The sequence below is a fragment of the Limulus polyphemus genome, unplaced genomic scaffold, assembly GCF_000517525.1.
Source record: "Limulus polyphemus unplaced genomic scaffold, Limulus_polyphemus-2.1.2 Scaffold488, whole genome shotgun sequence".
NCBI classification, from domain to species: Eukaryota; Metazoa; Arthropoda; class Merostomata; order Xiphosura; family Limulidae; genus Limulus; species Limulus polyphemus.
Window position 1 is genome coordinate 491943 of NW_013666098.1, and position 21756 is coordinate 513698.

Consider the following 21756-nt stretch of genomic DNA (forward strand, 5'->3'; position numbering starts at 1 on the left):
TAGGTCTGTTAGATAATAGTAGATTCGCTTAAAATTGCGATTACCGAGTAATACTCGTTCTCTTATTAACTGAGTCGAGTGAAATAACGAGACAAAGAGTAAAACGAAATGCTCTGTTCGAACACTAAACACAAACATAGTGTGTGTGTACTTGCTTGAATATTAACCACATTAGACTGAATACTTTCTTTTGTTTAACTTTTTCTCTTATCCTGACTAGATCAACTCAAGAGATATTCCAGACAAAAAACCGACTAAATGTAACGTTGCTTTAACCTAGGATGACTAGCGCTACTCACGTTACTGTTCATTCTCCTTACAATATAGGGCCCCTCAGTGGCACAGCGGAATGTCTGCGGACTTACAATGCTAGAAACCGGGTTTCAATACCCGTGGTGAAAAAAACACAGCTAGCACATTGTGTAGCGTTGTACTTGGTTATGAACACACAAACAATATAGGTGGGGTCGTGACCTCTAGATCTCACCTGAATAACTGTTGATTTGGTTTGAATTTCGCGCAAATCTACACAAGGGATATCTGCACTAGCTAGTCATCATCACCCACCGCCAACTCTTAGGCTACTCTTTTACCAACGATTGGTGGGATTTGCCGTCACAATATAACGCTATCACGGCTGAAAAGGCGAGCACGTTTGGTGGGGTGGGGATCGAACCCACAGGCTGCGAGTCGAGCGCCTTAACCACCTGGCCATGCCAAGCTCTAGCTGTTGAAGGAAACTTCTGTTGATATTTTTCACAACATTGTCGGATTGAGAAATATCCTCTCCGGGCGATAACGTTCTGAGAATAACAAAGGAACAAAAGTAGCTTAGAACGTAACCAACTTAACCACTTTCTCAACAACATGTTATGTGAAAACCTGCACACATACAGAACAGGGAATTAAATCCAATATAAATATCACAATTATTACAAGAAGATAAAACAGCATTGTAATGTGTACAGTATCCAGAGAGGTGATGCAATGTGATAAAATCGAACGTTTATGTTCTGAAAGATGCAAGAAATAATTGGAAAAACAAACATTATTTTAAATCTTAGTTAGTTTAATGTAAAATAGATAGATATAGTTTTAGTAAATTAGGTGCGAAAGTTAAAAAGTGTTTAATTAACTGCTACCCATTTATATTGGTCTAGTATTTTAATAAGAATATATATTTTGGCGCCTCTAGCGACGAGTTGAGATAATTTATAGTGTTTTGAGTATCACAGTTACGTTTAGCTCAGTGTTGAAATTATACAAATTTTGATAAGCTTTGATACACACAGCTTAACAGGGAGGTATGAAGGGGAAGGGGGCGATGCACAGAGCGAAAATCTCCAGGCGATTTTATTTAGTACTGATTGTACATAATTTTTTCTATATAATTCGAGAAAGTCTATGACTTTCGTACATAAATCCATAAATTTATACAACCATGTGTATAACAAATAACGGAACTTTACGAACAAATATGAAAGCTATTATCTCCACTTGGGAATAATACAGCCTCATAGAGATCTATATTTGTAGATAATTTGTTATTTCGATGTTGTTCCCTTTAAAATAATTTGAACTTTACAACATAAAATTTGTATTTAAATATTAACTCCCGTAATCCTAAGGTAACCAATCAATATTAATCTATAAAGTAGCGGGCAATTATTTTACCAAATTATAGTTGCGCCATTATACCTATGGGTGTGATTATAATTAATATTGCAAAATGGGCTTAAAAAAAAAGAGGAATTTCGATTTTCAAACCGATGTTTGAATGAACACAAAATACTTGGACGCTCCAAGTATACTTATTGAAATAAAAATATGCATTTTGTCTTGCGGAAGAATTTACATGCACGAGTTTTTCTTGCTATTTTTACTGTTTTGTAAGGCCCCCTAGTGACAGAGCGGCATATCTGCGGACTTATACTGTCAGAAACCGGCAGATAGGCCATTGTGTAGCTTTGTGTTTAATAACAAACAATAACTATTTTGCAGGTTTTATTTTTCTAGTCTGTTAACTTTTGATATACGTAATAGAAATACGTGTAGACGAAGGATATTTCATTTTTGATTATTTCCTTTTCGAGAGTTTAGAGAGAGAAGTCCGCTGATTTATCCAATAATTTATTTATTTATAAGTTTAACATAACAGCAAATGAACCTGATGATGACAAAACCTTGTCTAAACGTTGTACATTTGCTGTTATGTTAAACTTATATTAAAGTTTTTCTTCATTACCCATTCAAGCCGTCTCCAAGCTTATTAGTCTCAAAGTGGGTTCCTCGTCATCGAATTTATTTACTTATTGCGTGTATATATGTATCTGTATATGATTTTCTAGTTATTTCTATGCCTGCCTAGATCTGGAATGATGTTCTTATATAACAATATCTATTTAAATTTGGCATGATGTTTCTACACAACAATGTCTATCTAAATCTGGGATGATGTTCCTATTTAACTAAAATTGGGGATATAATTATGCGTTTCTATACCTATATTAAACGAGGACTGGTTTTCTATCTAAATAAAGGTTAGTATCCTTCTTAGAAAATGTACAGCCTTTGGTTGTTGATGTGCCATTGCAATTGCGAGTGGCTACTTCCCACATGTCGTTTTTTCATTTGTGGTGTGCCCCCAGTATGTCTGCGGACTTATACTGTTAGAAACCGGGTTTCGATACTCGTGGTGGGCAGAGCACAGATAGCCCTTTGTGTAGCTTTGTGTTTAAGAACAAACAACACTCATTTGTGGAGATTTTCCCTTTTGGTCAGATCATCCAAGAGTTAACTACGATAAGGCAGGGCGTTGCGATACTTCCTAGTGTGCTCCCACTATGAATCAGGTAGCTCAGACTTATTAACCCAAAAATATGCCCCCCACTTTGAGATGGTGGATGCGTTGTAAAAGTAACGGTCAAATCCCACAATTCGATCATAGAAGAATAGCCCAAGAGTTGGCGGCGGGAGTTGTTTATTATCCTCTAAGTTATGACAAGACTTTAGTATTGAATGTGATCGATTTCACAACCAACAACGTGTTTATACTTCTTTTGTTTGTTGTTTTGAATTTCGCGCAAAGCTACACGAGGGCTATCTGCGCCAGCCGTCCCTAATTTAGTAGTGTAAGACTAGATGGAAGGCAGCTAGTCATCACCACCCACTGCCAACTCTTGGGCTACTATTTTACCAACGAATAGTGGGATTGACCGTCACATTATAACGCCCCCACAACTGAAAGGGCGAGCATGTTTGGTGTGAAGGGGATTCGAACCCGCGACCCTCAGATTGCGAGTCGAGCGCCCTAACCACCTGGCCATGCCGGGCCTATACTTCTTTTAACACATACAATATCGTCCCCACACTTTAGCAAAATTCGAAGTGTAACAAATCATGAAAGATATCATAACGAAATCATATGAATAAGGAGGGCGACTCTTTAATTTTTTATATTAATTTGGTATTATATTTCGTAAATATTACAACGGTTTGATTTATTTTAAGTAAATTAAATCGTAAGGTAACAGCTTCATTATTTCGACAAATTTAAGAAATGCAGATAAATATTTTCACGCATATACTTTTGTATATGAGTATACTTTGTAAAATATATTTGCAGATTTTTACATATATAGAGTAAGTTATAACACTAGCCCCCAGTGGCTCAGCGGTATATATGTGGACTTATAACACTAAAAATAGAGTTTCGATACACGTGGTGGGTACAGCACAGATAGCCCATTGTGTAGCTTTATGCTTACCTACAAACAAACAATATTTCTCTAAACTACGTCATAAGATGTAATAATGACGCTTCCAATGCGCGAAGCGCGTTTCCGTGGGAACGGTATGCGAAGTTCGAATCCGATTCACAATCCGAGTACGTTAGATACCAGGCCACGCCTGGTCCACTTCCAAAGAACAGAAGTTACACATAGTTCTAATTTTTGTAATGTTTTTGTTTGTTTGAAGTTAAGCTCAAAGCTACACAATGGGCTATCTGTGCTCTGCGAACCACGGGTATCGAAACCCGGATTCTAGTTTGTGTAATGTGTGACATTTGTTTCAACTATAAATCAAAGTGTTAACGATTCGCTCCCAAAACGCACTATGGGGCCATGGGTGAGCTAAAAGAGTGGTAGTTAAATTCCAAAGAGGTTTGTGGTGGTTGCTGTTGACTACCTGTCTTCCGTCTAGTCTATCTGTTTGAAACAAGGAAGGGTTCTAAAAACCAAACCACGTTTCAAATAAATCTAAGCTAAACTAGCAGCGTAAATATTCAAATGTATCTGAAGCTCCCAAGGTTAAACTTTTCAGAAAATAACCAAAAGTGTTTGTACTGGTAAATATACACATACCTACATACGGATATATGTGTGTGTGTGTAAAAACGTATAGATCACAAAATTACTAACATTTTAGAAACGAAAAAAATACTGTTTGATAATCAATGATGTGAAAAATGTAAACGTAGACCCAAATAAATGTTATTCCTTTTTCAGTTGAAGACACAAATAACAAATAAAGTACTATTTTTAAACTGTTATTCTTCATGCTAGATTTTCTTGTTCAAAGCAAGGTCACTAACCCCAACCTACTTATCTATCTCTTTTTTTTCTATTAATCTTCTGTTTCTTTGGGAACTAGATGATAAGCAGTTTTTTGTCAGCGTATATTTCCATACTACAAAGATGTTAACTTAGTGTACACTAACCAGTCTTGCCGCTGCCTGGTTTACCGTGTAACATATCTAACTGAAACCAATGTTTACAGAAGTTCCTGCGGACTGTAATCCTTTCAAAAGGGATCTTTGTTGTGTTTGGCTTGAAGTACCGTTGGGGTTATACAAATTTTCAATAGCGAAGAGTAAATAAACAGTATAATCTCACAAAATAGAGATCTTAACTTTTATTTTTATCTTACCTTTTACATTTTGCTTGCTTCAGAGTAAATAAGATATTAAACGTGTAGAGTTTGATATGCATAATTAATACTATACATACCCTGTATATCATAGTATCAGTTGCCACTTGGAATCTGGAGTTATGGAGTTCATGGAACATCGTGTCAATGTTTGAAGTGTACCGAAAGATCACATTTACTAGGGGATAATGAAAGTAATATGAAACCGTAAAAGTATGTTCACAAACTATTTATAAAGATAAATGATAGTAATACTTCGAGAATTAATTTAAAGAAAAAAATATATATATGGCTATCATGGCCACGCTATGCTTATATACCCTAACAATGTAACAGCAAGAAACTTCAGTATGACTGGCTGTGATTTTCTCCTTCAATAGATGCCTCTATGTACCAAAATACGCAAAAAATACTCTGCTATAAAAAATAGAAAAAGAAAATACAGCGACTGTATTTTCACTTACAAATGTTATTAAATATATCGCAAAACACTTACGTGTAGACAAGATCATCTTATTCAAATTCACATAAATATTAGGGCTGAAAGGAAATAATACCTGCTGGCAAAACTGTTCAGTTTAAGGGTTATTACTTAGTTTATTTACTGATCTAATATTTAATGATTATTTAGTTTTCATAACAAGAAGGTTAAAAGTTAATCATTTTAAAAGTAATAATTATGACAAGTTTCGTTATGTACCTCTGTACGATAGGTTGTGTATGCAGTTTGACTGGTGTACTAGACTGTTGTAATATTGTTGACATCATCTTACTCGAAGCTTCTAAGTTTTTCTCGTTATGTTTAATATTGTTGTTACCAGAGGGCTAGGTATTTCTAGATTTTTCTGTTGTGTGTTATAAATACGTGCAGATACAAAGAAGTAAAAGTAAGTTAGTGAACGTCAAAGAGGAAAAAGTGGAAGATAGACTGCGCGATTGTCAGATTAGCTAGGATGATTTCTAAAGTGAAATTATCACAGACTCTATTGTAACAACAGAGATAAAGAATAATAATTCATCTTATCAGTTGGGTTCTAAAGTAATTGAACCAGACTGTGTGGACTTTTGACGAAAAGGTAAATTATTTAGAGTTCTAGATTCAACTGTGGTAAACAATAGTGTAACGAATTTTCTGTACATACGTTTGAGTTATTTTGAATATATATGATTTTTAAACAAGTGGATTGTGTGCTGTCCGTTTATTGTTGACATTTATCGCCAACAAGTCACAGGTACCTACTGTACAGAATCCGGTCCTAAAAATAAACATGACAATACTCATGAAACAAATGTCACACATTACAAAAATTAGAACTATATGTAACTTCTGTTCTTTGAAAGTGGACCAGGAGTGGCCTAGTAGCTAACACAAGTAAGTTATCTGCGCATGTTGATCTGATAGAAGGCAGAGAGTTAACAGCACCCACCGCCAATAATTGGGCTACTGTTACCTGATCGAATTGTGGGATTTAACCGCCATTCTTATAGCGTTCCTACGGCTCCAAAGAGCGGAATGCGTTGTTGTGGCAAAGGGGTGAAAACCACGAATCCTCACCTACAAGTAAGCTAGTAGACGTCCTACACTAATTGTCAGGTATATGTATGACATCTATAGCAAATAAGGTGTATACCAGGTTGTGCATGACCTGTGTTCTCTCCAGCGTCAGCATTAGATAAACAAACTCTGGAATTTGTTTCTTCAGATAACCCCTGAATGTGTACAGTAGAGTGCAATCGAAATTACATACTTAAACATGAAATATTTAGAAGTCGATGACGTCATTGACTTACATCTTTTCCCACTGGAACATCTTGAAATTATTGGATTATCGTGTGTCTGTTCTGACTTTGTCATCATCGATTTAAAGCTGCGCTTAAAAAAAGATTGTGATCTAACGGATTAGAACTTTTCAATTAAATGAAGTGTTTATTTGGCCACTTTTGATAACTCTCCCCACTTTTTGTTTTGTACACGTTCCATGTAATGTCGTGTCTCCACGGCAAAGTTGAACCTCTGAACTTTCCAAAGCTCTAAACAATATTTGTCGTAAAATTCCGATAAAAATTGAATTCCTAAATGTTTACAAGGCACTATTTGCTTAACCATTTCAAAGATTGTAATGCACCTGAAGGTTAGAACGATCGAGCAAGCTACATGAGAGTTGAAACGGATGTAATCAATACTCGGTCTTTTTTTTTTTTTGAAGGGAATAGACTAGTTGTTCGAAGTTTTGCATTCCTGGTGCAATTTTATCATTTGAAGCCTGCATGTTTAAATCACCCCATAAGTTTCTATTGATTCAATGAAAATAAGGTCATTAGAAAATGAGAAATCATTACAACTTATCACCGAAGACCGTTGTCACTATCAGGAGAACGTTGTCACTATCAGAAAAACCCGTATCAACACAGTCGAATTTGCTTTAGTGCAAACCCTCGTAATAGGCTATCCACGCTCTGCCCACCACGGGGAATTTTACCCCGGATGTTAGCGTTGTAAAACTGTAAGGTTATCGCTAAACTACTGGGGAAAAACACAGTAGGACCAATATAAACACAGTATTGTAAAATATTACGAAAATACACTTTAATATATCTTCAACTATCTTTGTAAGTCTGCTCATTGATAAAAACATGTCGTGATACAAACAAAACAAAACACTCGACGTGAATACATCATTAACCATAATAGTGGTTCATAATAGGGTTTGCCCAGTAATTCCACAAAAAATTCTAATAGAATATACGAGCAAAACCCATTTTAACAAGCACACTTGTTCTTGAAACAACACTCAAGACCTTTTATCTCAATGGCTAAGGCTGCTAAGATATTGATAATAGCAAAAAAAGTTATTTTCTGATTGTTAGACAAAATTAAAAATTCATCCATTTGTTCTTCATATTATTATTATTCATATTATTCTTGTTTCACAAGCCTACAGAAAATATTTTATTAAAACCTGGGCAAACCTACAAAAAAAAAACTTCTGTGCAGGTCATAAGGACTATTTTTATGTTGATTTTTGAAAGAGAAGCAACGATTTTATCAGTATTTTAGCCCCCAGTGGCACAGCGGTATGTCTGCGGACTTACAATGCTAGAAACCGGGCTTCGATACCAGTGGTGGGCAGAGCACAGATAGCCCTTGTGTAGCTTTGTGCATAATTAAAAACAATTTATCAGTATTTTAATCGCTACTGGCCAAGTTTCTCTTCGAAGCCATTCAAGCACCGAAGTCTACAGTAAAAACGGCTGGGTATACTGAGCCAAAATCTGTGCACAGCTACTAAACAAGCTTCTGCGAAGGTTGTAGGGCTATTTTTAAGTTTATTCTTGAAAGTACAGATTTCCACTTTCTAAAACTACCAACATAAACTCTTCGAAACCATTCAAGCATCACAGAAATGTTGAAGCCATTTAAGCACTGTTATACTAGTTGAAAATGCTCCATTTTATTCTAGTCAGAAACACTTCGTTTTGTTAAAATAAACAAAGTTCATACATATATCAGTGTCTCCAGACTTATTATTATTGATTATAGTTTTACAAGCCGCTACAGAAAAAACGCCAACGCATATTTAACTGAAACATGGACAATAGTAACCAATGCAATAATGAGTATGACATACGGTAGTTTAAAATTAATTCAAATGCCTTTGTTTTTTTTCGCCCTGAAGAATTTCTATAATTCCTTCACTGTCCGCCATTGAAAAAATCGGGTGTTTTATTAATGTGTATTAATTGGAAAATAATTTAAGCAACTCATAGCACATTAATTGGGAACTGCCACGTTGAGGATTCATCATTTCTCGAGTTAGCTGTTGTACTTTGCCTCTACGTGGTTTTATGCGACTATTTCTAACAGTAGACGATTACCATAGTATATGTCTCTACTCTTGTGAGTGGTAATTTACTCTACTGATTTATGTACTTCTCTTGTTAAACGTGTGTTTACACGAAACCACAGACACAAAACTACCTGACTCAGTAAATAATGGTTGTGTGGAAAAATAGCAAATGCAGCGGTAAACTGTTGCAAAACATGTAACGTTCAACCGGATGCATATGCACGTATGTAGCTTAAAATATATTCTCCATAAATGGACATAAAAATTAAGAAACAAGAAAATTAATAATATAAAAAAGGGAATAATGGAGCGTCAAAAAAGTACAGAAACAAATTGAATTAAATTGCAAATATTATATTTTCAAGCCTACATCTAGGGACTCTAAAAAAGTAAACAAACTAGGCTGGAAATAGTGTCGACATTATTTTCTCAAGCTACAAATCCCTATTTTGGTTCCACTAAAATTGATAAGTACTGTAGACATGTACAACAATCAAACAGAAAGATATTTCTTTACTTACTTACAGCAATCAAACTAAAAGATACTAGAGTGAAAGATACTCCTTAACTTAATTACAACAATCAAAGAGAAAGTTTCCCCTTTACTTAGGTACAACAATCAAACAAAAATATACCAGAGTGAAAAATACCCCTTTACTCAGTTACAATAATCAAACAAAAAGATACACTTTTACTTAGTTACAATAATCAAACAAAAAGATACCCGTTTACTTAGTTACAACAATGAAAGAGAAAAATACCCCTTTACTTTGCTACAACAATCAAACAAAAAGATACCAGAGTGAAAGATACCCTTTACTTAGTTACAACAATCTAACAAAAAGATACCCCTCAACTTATTTACAACAATCAAACAGAAAGATACCCCTTTACTTAGGTAAAATTGATAAGTACTGTAGACATGGAGTCAAAATACAGATTTGTAGCTTGAGAAAATAATGTAGACTCTATTTCCAGCCTAGTTTGTTTACTTTTTTTTAGAGTCCTTAGTTGTAGGTTTGAAAATATAATCTTTGCAATTTGATTCAACTTGTTTCCTGAATTTTTTTGACAATCCCAATTCCCCTTTTAAATGAACAATTTTTAATTGTCTTGTATATATACGAGTTTGCGGACTTTAGAAAGAAAAGAAGGTTGAGCTCTAGTAAAAACTTCATCTTAAAGAATGAAAATCATTTCGAGCACCCCTTTGTCCCCCGATGGGACAGCGGTAAGTTTACGGACTTACAACGCTTAAATCCAGGGTTCGATTCCCTGCTGTGGACACAGAGCAGATAGCCCACTGTGGCTTTGCTCTAAAACAAACATATCTAGTTCCCTACCGTACAACAGTTGAAAGCTGTGTAAAAAAAATTAATATTTACGTATTATTACCCCGACCACCATTCAAGACAACGATACTTCCAGTGTTATCTTCGAAAAATATTTTTAAACAAAACTATATATATTTTTCTGCTTGTGACAAGTTTTTTCATACACCTGAATCTAACATAGCAATATCATTGTTATCCCACTCGAATGTAAAAACACTTCAAAATCTGGAATCAGCTATTACTTCATTAGTGTTTTTATTAAGTGCTGATTTAATTTACTTTATTTTCTCTATATACATTGTAACCTAGTAGGCCTAATAATCAATAGTTTTGTAAACTTGAATGTGGCGTTTCTCGGACATTCGATTTCAGAAGAAGAAGACATCCCCTTTCCACTGTCAGCACATAAAACTTTATAGCAAGACCTTTAAATCGGTTTCATTTTCGTATATAAATAGAAAAATTAAATATTAATGTATTTCGAAATTGTCACTGACGTGACCTTTTGTGAACCTTGAGAAAAAAATCCATAGATCTGTTTGTAAGGTTCAAATAAAATCCCAATTCGAGTCTGTCCGAGGGTAAAACAGAACATTTACCAGTCAGTTTTTTAAATACACGACAAAACCCTGACTCAAGCGTGTCTGAGAATAAAACAGAACCTTGATTCAATATTTTAATACATAACAAAACCATGATTCAAGCGTGTCTGAGGATAAAACAGAACTTTTACTAATCAATCTGTAAAGACCTAACAAAACCCCGATTCGAATGTGTCCGAAAAGAACTTTGACTCTTCAGTCTGTGAAAACCTAAGAAAACTCTAATTCGAGTGTGTCCGAGAAGAAGTTTGGCTAGTCAGTCTGTAAAGACCTAACAAAACCATAACTAGAGTGTGTGTCTGTGAAGATCAAATCGGAACTGCCTTGTATGACTGTCAAACCCAAACAAAACTTTGACTCGTGTGTATGCGAAGTTGTAATAACATTTCTACTTTTTTTGAGAAACATTAACGACTCGAAGATCTATTTCAATTTATATTATTGAAAACTCAGTGCAATGTTTCAATTTTAGATACTGAAAACGCAATGCTTTGTTTGAATTTTAGATTCTTACTTCTATTCGAGAGAGCACTAAAGTCTCAAAATACTTTTTAACTCTAGTTAGAGAAGTACTAAAACACAGTTCGAACTTGAGGTACAGAAGAGTAACTGAAACACAACTTTGAGTGTTCAATACCTAAAAGTCAAACAAAGAAAATTAAAATGTATATAAAATTCAGAGAAAAGCTGCACTTGTCTGTTTGTGATTTCAAGCAGAGTTTGAAGACCAAATATAATCTTGAGGCGTCCTAACATAATTTTTAAAGTTCAAATAGCAACTTGGTGAACATATGGGCTCATTTGCCTATGTTTGTGGTTATATCAAGTCCACTAGTCTTAATGATTTCTAACTATAAAAAACAACAACAAATTTTCACTTATTTGACATTCATTCAACATCTGGAAAATATCCCAAATTTTAGAGGAAACCTCTCCACCTTGGCATATAAAATTTGCTTTGGTTTTTAAAAGTAAATATTAATATATCCTAGAAAAGGGATATTTTTGTCATAATTATAAAACAAATATTCAGTCTTAGACAACATGAACTCGTGATTGGATGAAACTCAAACGGTTTTATAAGACTCTGAGAAAAAGGCTCGTTTGTCAGCTCATGTTTGGCTTTTTTGTAAACAGCCTAGCTTAGTGGCTAACACAAGATATCCTAATGTCTTAAATAAAAACCGGATCCACAGAAAATGTCAGAGTCAAAATCAAGGTTGGTAAGGGCCAGTGGCGAACCAATCACCAGTTCAATGACCGTATTCCTAAAATAGATTTTTCCGAATCACACGTACAGGTAAATAACCCATCGTTATGTACTAGTTGATCAAACGATAAGTACTCTAGATGTTACTAGAATATAGATCATTTGTAAAGCTAAGCCATTTATACTAAAATAAATTGTAAATAGTCACATTGTGTACATTACACATCCTTTAACTAATCTGAATAACAAATGTTAACGTTTCTAAAAAAGAAAACAACGAAAACACTTATTTTGATTTAAAAAAAAACCGTTTGACCACAATGGTTCAGTGGTAAGACTAAAGGCTTATAACTCTAAAAAACGGGTTTCGATACCCGTGGTGAGCACAACACAGATAGCCCATTGTGTAGCTTTGTGGTTAACTACAAACAAACAAATAGCCGTTTGTTTCCTTAGCATCTTGAATTAAGAAACCAAGTACAGTCTGGTATTCAAACAAACAGAAACCGCGTTGTTGTTAACCCTTTTTTTAAATACCAAATACGGTTGTAGTTAAGCTACACATTGGGCTATCTGTGCTCTGCCCAATACGGGTATCGAAAGCCGGTTTTTAGCGTTGGAAGTCCGCAGACATACCGCTGTGCCACTGGGGGACCCAAATACAGTATATCGGGTAGTGTATTTATTGGTTTTAAAAACTCGCCGTGCTGATTACAAGTAGGTCACAATTTTTAATTCAGCAGAGGCTGAGCCAAAGTGGGGTAAAGTCGGATGACTACCTCCGTATGCTAAAAGGTCCAGTTGTGTTTTTGCAATTTCAAAACTTTTAATGCTAAAAACTATATGATCGAAAACCTAGAATTATGTTTTTCCAACAATCTTTTTGCATTTTTAGTAGGCCTCCGCAAGTTTTATTGTATCAAACTGACTTCGCCATGTTTCAAAAAAAGTTTTTTTTTCCATTTGGAATAAAATGAATTTAAAGATGTAGGAGAACTTGGTAGAATTTGCATGTTTAGTAAGATTGACATGTCTTTCAGTTTTCTTAAGACGTCTAATCTTACATCTTCTTCTCTGAAACATTACCAATTTAAATCAGGAGTGTATATCAGACAGTAAGAATATACTGATGATATTTAACTTCATGTATTCATGCATGGTGCGTTTAGGTAGAAACTGATATTGAATTTAAAGGGCATATAACGCAATAAAAAGTCATGTTTTTTAAACATCAAACCAAAATACCGAATAGCTATTCTTTTTCTCAGAAACACAAATCACCTGCCCTCCAGTGGCACAGCGGCATGTCTGCGGACTTACAACGCTAGAATCCGGGTTTCGATAACCATGGAAAGCAGAGCACAGATAGCCCATAGTGTGGCTTTGTGCTTAATTACAAACAAACAAACAAAACACTAATCAAACAGAAAGATACCCTTTCAATCAGTTATATAATGAAACAGAAAGATACTCCTTTACTTAGTTACAATGATCAAACAAAAAAAGATAGGAGAATAAAAGATACCCCCTTACTTAGTCACAATAATCATACAAAAAGATACTTCTCTACTGAGTTACAACGATCAAACAAAAAATACCACAGTGAAATATACCCTTTACTTAGTTATATCAATCAAACAAAAGATACCATAGTGAAAGATACCCCTTTAATTAGTTACATTAATCAAACAAAAATGTATCCATTTATAAAGTTAAAATAATGAAACAGACAGATACACTTTTACTTAGTTACAACAATCAAACAAAAATATACAAAAGTGGAAAATACTCCTCTACTTAATTACAATAATCATACAAAACGATACCAGAGTGAAAGATACCCTTTAACTTAATTACAATAATCAAACAAAAAGATACCAGAGTTAAATATACCCCTTTACTTAGTTACAATAATCATATAAAAATATACCCCTTTACTTAGTTACAACAATCAAAGAGATACCCCTTTATTTATTTAAAACAGTCAAACAGAAAGATACTCCTTTACTTAGCTACAACACTCAACCAAAAAATACCAGAGTGAAAGATACCCTTTACTTAGTTACAACAATCAAACAGAAAGATACCCTTTAGTTAGCTACAAAAATCAAACAAATAGATACCAGAGTGAAAAATACCCTTTACTTTGTTCCAACAATCAAACAGAAAGATACCTTTTTTCTTAGCTACAACAATCAAACAGTATGATACCCCTTTACTTAGATACAACAATCAAACAATAATATATCAGAGCAAAATATATCCCTATACTTAGTTACAAAATTCAAACAAAAAGATACCCCTTTACTTAGTTACAATAACAAAACAAAAATATACCCATTTACTTAGTTACAACAATCAAATAGAAAGATACTCCTTTACTTAGTTACAACAGTCAAACAAAACTATATCAGAATAAAATATACCCCTATACTTATTTGCAATAATCAAAGAAAAATGTACCCCTTTACTTAGTTACAACAATAAAAAAATTATATCAGAGTAGAAGACACCCCTATACTTAGTTACAATAATCAAAGGACAAGGTATCCCTTCACTTAGTTACAACAATCAAACAGAATTATATCCCTTTACTTAGTTACAGCAATCAAATACAAAGATACCAGAGTAAAAGCTACCCCTTAACTTAGTTACAACAATCAAAGAGAAAATTACCCTTTTACTTAGCAACAAAAATCAAACAAAAAAGATACCAAAGTGAAAGATACACTTTTACTTAGTTACAATAATCAAACAAAAAGATACCTCTATACTTATTTACAAGAATCAAACAGTAAGATACCCCTTTACTTAGTTACAACAATCAAACAGTAACATACCCCTTTACTTAGTTACAACAATGAAAGAGAAAGATACCAGAGTGAAAGGTACCACTTTACTTAGCTACAACAATCAAACAAAAAGATACCCCTTTACTTAGTTACAACAATCAAAGATAAAGATACCAGAGTGAAATATACCCCTTTACTTAGTTACAACAATCAAAGATAAAGATACCAGAGTGAAATATACCCCTTTACTTAGTTACAAAAATCAAAAAAAATATACCCCTTAACTTATTTACAAGAATCAAACAGTAAGATACCCCTTTACTTAGTTACAATAATCAAACAAACAGGTACCTCTTTACTTAGTTACAACAATCTAACAGAAAGATATCCCTTTAATTAGTTACAGCAATCAAACAAAAATATACCAGAGGGAAATATACTCCTTTATTAATTGCAATGATCAAACAAAAAGATACTCCTTTACTTAGTTACAACAATCAAACAGAAAGATACCCATTTACTTAGCTACAACAATCAAAGAGTAAGATACCTCTTTACTTAGTTACAACAATCAAATAATAAGATACCCCTTAATACAACAATAAAATAATAAGATACCCCTTAATACAACAATCAAAGAAAAATATACCAGAGTGGAGGATACTCCTTTGCTTTGTTCCAACAATCAAACAGAAAGATATACCTTTGCTTAGCTACAACACTCAAACAAAAATATACCAGAGTGAAAGATACCTGTATACTTAGTTACAACAATCAAATTGAAAGACACCCCTTTATTACTTAACAGAAAGATATCCCTTTGCTTAATTAGAGCAATCAAACAAAAAGATACCAGAGTAAAAGATACCCCTATACTTAGATACATCAATCAAACAAAAACGTACCATATTACTTAATTACAACAATCAAACAGAAAGATACCCCTTTACTCAGTTACAACAATCAAACAAAAATATACCAGAGTGAAAGATACCCCTTTACTTAGTTGCAATAATAAAACAAAAATATAGCCCTTTACTTTGTTACCATAATCAAACAGAAAGATACCCCTTTACTTAGTTACAATAATCAAAGGAAAAGGTACACCTTTACTTAGTTACAGCAATCAAATAAAAAGATACCAGAATGAAAGCTACCCCTTAACTTAGTTAGAACAATCAAACGGAAAATTATCCCTTTAATTAGCTACAGCAATCAAATAAAAATATACCAGAGTTAAAAATACCCCTTTACTTAGTTACAATAAACAAACAGAAAGATATTTCTTTACTTACTTACAGCAATCAAACTTAAAGATACCCCTTAACTTAGTTACAACAATCAAAGAGAAAGTTTCCCCTTTACTTAGCTACAACAATCAAACAAAAATATACCAGAGTGAAAGATACCCCTTTACTTAGTTGCAATAATCAAACAAAAATATAGCCCTTTACTTTGTTACCATAATCAAACAGAAAGATACCCCTTTACTATGCTACAACACTCATACAAAAAGATACCAGAGTGAAAAATACCCCTTTACTTAGGTACAACAATCAAACAGTAAGATACCCCTATACATAGTTACAACAATCAAACAATAAAATACCCCTATACTAAGTTACATCAATCAAACAAAAAGGTACCCTATTACATAGTTACAACAATCAAACAGAAATATATTTATTTATTTACTTACAGCAATCAAACTAAAAGATACCAGAGTGGAAGATACCCCTTAACTTAGTTACAACAATCAAAGATAAAGTTTCTTCTTTACTTATCTACAACAATCAAAAAAAATATTCCAGAGTGAAAGATACCCCTTTACTTAGTTGCAATAATCAAACAAAAATATAACCCTTTACTTTGTTACAATAATCAAACAAAAAGATACTCCTTTAATTAATTACAACAATGAAACAAAAAATACCCCTTTACTCAGTTACAATAATTAAACAAAAAGATACCCTTTTTCTTAGTTAGAACAATTAAACAGAAAGATACCCGTTTACTTAGCTACAACACTCAACAACAACAAAAAATACCAGAGTGAAATATACCCCTTTAATTAGTTAACAAAATCAAACAAAAATATACCCATTTACTTAGTTACAACAATCAAACAAAAAGTTACCCCTTTACTTAGTTACAACAATCAAACATAAAGATACCCCTTTACTTAGTTACAACAATCAAACAAAATATACCACTTTACTTAGTTACAATAATGAAACAGAAAGATAACCCTTTACTCAGTTACAATAATCAAACAAAAAGGTACCCCTTTACTTAGTTACAACAATAAAACAGAAAGATATCCATTTACTTAATTACAGCAATCAATTAAAAATATACCAGAGTGAAAGATACTCCATTACTTAGTTACAATAAAAAATATAACCCTTTACTTAGATACAACAATCAAAATAAAAGATACCCTTTACTTAGCTACAACACTCAACAACAAAAAAGTACCATTGTGAAATATACCCTTTTAATTAGTTAATAAAATCAAACAAAAATATACCCATTTACTTAGTTACAATAATCAAACAAACAGATACCCCTTTACTTAGCTACAACAATCAAACAGTAAGATACTCCTTTACTCAGTTACAACAATCAAACAAAATTATATCATTTTACTTAGTTACCGTAATAAAAAAGATACCCCTTTACTTAATTACAATAATCAAAGAAAAAGATACCCCTTCACTTGGTTACAACAATCAAACAAAAAGATACCTCTATACTTAGTTACATCAATCAAACAAAAATACCCTATTACTTAGTTGCAATAATCAAACATAATGATATCCCTTTTCTTAGTTAAAGAAATCAAACAAAACGATACCTCAATGAAATATACTCCTTTACTTAGCTACAAATATCAAACAGGAAGATATCCCTTTACTTAGTTACAGGAATCAAACAAAAAGATACCAGAGTGAAATATTCCCATTTATTTAGTTACAATGCTCAAACAAATAGATACTCTTTGCTTAGTTACAACAATCAAACAGAAAGATACCCATTTATTTAGCTAAAACAATCAAAAGGTAAGATACCCCTTTACTTAGTTACAATAATCAAAGAATAAGATACCCCATTACTTAGTTTCAACAATCAAAGAGAAAGATACCAGAGAGAAAGATACCCCTTTACTTTGTTACAAAAATCAAACAAAAATATACCCATTTATTTAGTTACAATAATGAAACAAAAAGATACCCCTTTACTTAGCCACAACAATCAAACAGCAAGATACCTCTTTACTTAGTTACAACAATCAAATGAAATTATATCATAGTAAAAGATACCCCTATATCTTTCACTCTGGTATCTTTTTATTTGATTACTGTAATTAAGTAATTTTTGTTTGATTGTTGTATCTAAGTAAAGGGGTATCATACTGTTTGATTGTTGTAGCTAAGAAAAAAGGTATCTTTCTGTTTGATTGTTGGAACAAAGTAAAGGGTATTTTTCACTCTGGTATCTATTTGTTTGATTTTTATAGCTAAACAAAGGGTATCTTTCTGTTTGATTATTGTAACTAAGTAGAGGGGTATATTTTGTTTGATTGTTTCAACTATGTAAAAGGGTATCTTTCACTCTGGTATCTTTTTGTTTGAGTGTTGTAACTAAGTAAAGAGGTATATTTTTGTTTTGTTATTGTAACTAAGTAAAGGGGTATATTTTTGTTTTGTTATTGTAACTAAGTAAATGGGTATCTTTTTGTTTGAATTTTGTAACTAAGTAAAAGGGTATCTTTCACTCTGGTACCTTTTTCTTTGATTGTTGTAGCTAAGCAAAGGGGTAACTTTCTCTTTGATTGTTTTAATTAGGTTAAGGGGAGGTATCTTTCTATTTGATTGTTGTAACTAAGTAAAGGGTATATTTTTGTTTTATTATTGTAACTAAGTAAAGGGGTATCTTTTTGTTTGATTGTTGTAGCTAATTAAAGGGGTATCTTTTTGTTTGATTGATGTAACTAAGTATAGGGATATCTTACTGTTTGAGTGTTGTACCTATGTAAAGGGGTATCTTTCACACTGGCACCTTTTTGTTTGATTGTTGTAACTAAGTAAAGGAGTATCTTTCTATTTGATTGTTGTAACTAAGTAAATGGGTATATTTTTGTTTTGTTATTGTAACTAAGTAAAGGGGTATCTTTCTATTTCATTATTTTAACTATGTAAAGTGATATATTTTTGTTTTGTTATTGTAACTAAGTAAAGAGGTATCTTTACTTAGCTACAATAATCAAACAAAAAGATATCCTTTTACGTAATTACCATAAAAAAGATACCCCTTTACTTAATTACAATAATCAAAGAAAAAGATACCCTATACTTAGTTAAGTCAATCAAACAAAAAGTACCCTATTACTTAGTTGCAATAACCAAACATAACGATATCCCTTTTCTTAGTTAAAGAAATCAAACAAAAAGATACCTCAATGAAATATACTCCTTTACTTAGCTACAAATATCAAACAGGAAGATATCCCTTTACTTAGTTACAGGAATCAAACAAAAAGATACCAGAGTGAAATATTCCCATTTATTTAGTTACAATGCTCAAACAAAAAGATACTTTTTGCTTAGTTACAACAATCAAACAGAAAGATACCCATTTACTTAGATACAACAATCAAAAGGTAAGATACCCCTTTACTTAATTACATTAATCAAACAAAAAGGTACCCTATTACTTAGTTACCACAATCAAACTAAAAGATACCCCTTAACTTAGTTACAACAATCAAAGAGAAAGTTTCATCTTTACTTTGCTACAACACTCATACAAAAAGATACCAGAGTGAAAGATACCCCTTTACTTAGCTACAACAATCAAACAAAAAAGATACCCCTCAACTTATTTACAACAATAAAACAGAAAGATACCCCTTTACTTAGCTACAACAATCAAACAGTAAGATATCCCTATACTTAGTTACATCAATCAAACAAAAAGGTACCCTATTACTTAGTTACAGCAATCAAACTAAAAGATACCAGAGTGAAAGATATCCCTTTACTTAGTTACAACAATCAAACAAAAAGATACCCCTTTACTTAGTTACAACAATCAAATAGAAAGATACCCATTTACTTAGCTACAACAATCAAACAAGAAGATAGCAGAGTGAAAGATACCCCATTACTTAGTTACAACAATCAAAGAAAATATACCCCATTATTTGGTTACAACAATCAAGCTGAAAGATACCCCCTTTACTTAGCTACAATAATCCAACAGAAAGACACCCCTTTCAAACAGCTCTAACAATGATGAGGAGAAAGTCGAGATGAGGAAAATTCCTCATTGCTTCTGGATACCATCTTGGTCACTTAGTTTCCAACGGTGAGAACTGGGAATAACATTTAGTCTGGTAATACGGCAAGGGGAAACAACAACATTAGACTTGATTACTGATAATTAAACACCTAACATCACTGTCCTAAAATTATATATTAAATTATATTATATTACACTTAAAAGATAAGAACCATCTGGCTTAGCCTTTATAGCATTTGTTCTTAATGACTCTAGTTTGATAAATGTATACTTACAATTAATATCAATTCTTTATAGATATTCTAATTAAGTTCAAGAGTTAACTTGGGTTAGATTGCTTATTTTGAAAATTATATACTACGTTGTTAACGTTAGGCTTGGTGAGCGTTTGGTTTCTCAGTTGTTATGGTGTCGAACAGCGATCTGCAGTCTTGGTTCCGGTAAGTCTTTGGTTTTACAACGCAAAAATCAGGGGTTCGATTCCCCTCCGTGGATACAGCAGTCCTGTCTTATCTACATTGGAAACTTGGTGTAAGGAGGTTTAATAATAATAAATATATAAACTAAAAAGGAATTAATCATTATATATCGTACAAAAAATAACAGTAGGTTGTTGTCAACCGGTCTCCTCTCTGTGGTTGATGGTTGGAAATTAAAAATGGTACAACGCTACCTGGACTACACATTGACAAAGTGTGATATACGTCACCATGATTGGATGGAGGAGAACCTGTAAATTGTCCAAAGCTAAAAACTCGTCTAGCTTGCAAGTATAACTATTTTACAAAATATATATATCAACAAGCATAACTTTTCTCATGACACAATTTTTAAGTCTACTCAATAAAACATCCCCAAAATAATAATAACAATCAACAGCTAATCCAAATAGTGAAACTTGAATACGATAAAGCTTAATTAGCTAACGTATAAAATCATTACACAGTTCTCGAGATACGAGAAGCTGCCGTTGTTAATTTCAGTACTTTCACACTCAAGACGAAGATAAATAATAAGATGCTTTTACCTGATTATGTGCTAATGAACATCGGATAGAATTTTAATGAAGTGTTTTTTATTTTATTTTTATACTGAACCGTTAGAAGAAGCGTGTATTTAGGGAATTTTAAAACAAGATCGTGATAAGTCGACCGTTAATCGGCTATTAGTTTTTCCAACGTTCCAGCCTTTTATTCGGTTCGGCTAAAACAACCATAAAGCAGTTTTGAAACAGCTCAACATCTACAAAATGAAATCTGTTCGTGACAGTTTAACGATTATATGTGAAATGAACAGCGGAGTTCTTGGATTTTTAAAGAGTTGATGCATTCATGCTAACGATAAGTACGGGTTTTGTGTGATGCTTTCTGGCGTCCTCTGGTAGTAAAGAATAAGTGTATAGCTTACTGACAGTGACATCGGCGGCGCGACTTATTTACAGTTGACTTTTTTCGCTAAGCACTGAACACCAACCACTTTCCGCTTTTATGAACACAATTGTTTGTTTGTTTGTTTTTAATTATGCACAAAGCTACACAAGGGTTATCTGTGCTCTGCCCACCACGAGTATCGAAACCCGGTTTCTAGCGTTGTAAGTCCGCAGACATGCCACTGGGGGGCATGAACGCAATTAAAGATGACTCTAAAATTGTGTTATTCTCAGGAATTAATTATCTAACATAAACAGTTATATCTCTTCAAAGCATTAACAAGTTCTTCCCTTCAGATTTGAGATCA

At 33.0% G+C, this 21756-nt stretch overlaps 1 long non-coding RNA gene across 1 annotated transcript; it reads left to right on the forward strand.

Annotated features, from left to right (window-relative positions):
• The first annotated feature begins 328 nt into the window (after positions 1-328).
• Positions 329-13338, forward strand: LOC106458582. Its single transcript, XR_001290785.2, has 3 exons — positions 329-395; positions 462-466; positions 13279-13338. It is a non-coding gene; the product is annotated as an uncharacterized LOC106458582 (long non-coding RNA).
• The last annotated feature ends 8418 nt before the right edge of the window (positions 13339-21756 follow it).